Below are 1,655 nucleotides of genomic sequence, written 5' to 3' on the forward strand. Positions count from 1 at the left end.
ACCTTCTATTGGATTTTATCTGACAGACAAGCATTCCACAGAAAACAGCAGATGAAAGACATTTGCCCAGTTATAAAAATGACCAATGGATTCAATGTTGCTGCCCACCTGCACACCCCCGCTACATGTTGTTGGTGGTGGTGGGTTGTTTTGTTTGTTTGTTTAGTTTAGTTTAGTTTAGTTTATCCACCCTTTCTTTACTTCACCACCATCTCTTCCTACTTTTGTCTACAGCATTCAACACCTGTCTCCCATTGACCAGCCCCTGATGTGATGGCCTAAGTCTCAAGCCATCAGGATTTCTTTGATTCTGAACATATCGTGCTGCTGTCAGTCTCTTATGATGCAGCCAATATGACTTCAATTTAAAGTTGTTAAGTACAATTGTAATGTACAACTTCTTTTCCTGGAAGGTTCTGAGAAAAAGTCCTTGTTCTTAAACTTCCACTCTGAGATTGCCTTCTCATGGGCTAATACCACTTGTCTTTGATTTGAAGCCAGGTACTGATGCCAAATATCTTGGCCCGAGGTGAAGATATTGAGATAGTTAAGAGTTTTAGTTTAGTTGTCTCCACAGTTACCAACACTCTTGGTAACAGCAGCCAGGAAATCAAGAGACGAATGCATTGGGAAAGTCAGCTGTCAGGGACCTTTCAAGAGTACTGAGGAGCAACGACATCAGGATGGAGACTAAGGTGCGCCTGATCCGGCTATAGTCTTCTCAATTATATGCTATGCATCAGAGAGTTGGACAGTAAATAGGGATGATAGAAGGAGAATTGATGCCTTTGAGCTGTGGTGCTGGAGAAGAGTGTTGAATATACCATGGACTGCTAGGAGAACAAGCAGGTTTGTCCTGGAGAAGGTTAAGCCGGAATGCTCCTTGGAGTCAAGGATTTTGAAGCTTCATCTGACATACTTTGGGTATGTTGCAAGGAGGGACTGGTCCTTGGAAAGGGACATCATGTTTGGGAAAGTGGAGGGACGGCGCAGGAGAGGAAGACCCTCAATGAGATGGAACGATTCTGTGAGTGGAGTGGTGGGAATGAGTGTGTGAGTGTGTTTGAGATTACTAGGTTGGCACAGGATAGAACAGTGTTTAGGGCTCTTGTACATAGGGTTGCTATGGGTCACAAATGACTCGATGGCACATAACAACAACAAAAACATTGGGTTTTATAGGAGCCCTAGTGGCTGGTGACAGTACTGGTGACTTTGTGGTAAGAAGCTGCACTGCAATGCCAAAGGCACAGGGTGCAAACCCACTAGCTGCTCCCAAGGAGTAGGATGGACCATCTCCTCCTGTGCAACTTACTGCCTCTGAAAACCCACTGGAGAGTCAGCTATGAATCAGTTCCAAATCAATGGTACAGAGCAACAGAGTGGCAGAGACCAGGGAGTTCTGGTAGCTTAGTGGTCCAAAGTCAGACAGCCAACGCAAAGGAATGGGTTGAAATCTACAAGTTACAATGTGGGAGAAAGATGGGCAATATCCTGTGTATTCAGCTGCCTCTGAAAATGCACTGGAGTGTCAGCTCTGAATTGGTTCCAACTCAATGATACATGACAACAGTGGTATAGTATGTATGTAACGTGTCAGGCTGGACACCTAAAGATCAGTGGTTCAAACCCACCAGCTCTTCCACAGGAAAAAG

The sequence above is a fragment of the Elephantulus edwardii genome, unplaced genomic scaffold, assembly GCF_000299155.1.
Source record: "Elephantulus edwardii isolate Elephantulus edwardi_28Jun2011 unplaced genomic scaffold, EleEdw1.0 scaffold00218, whole genome shotgun sequence".
NCBI classification, from domain to species: Eukaryota; Metazoa; Chordata; class Mammalia; order Macroscelidea; family Macroscelididae; genus Elephantulus; species Elephantulus edwardii.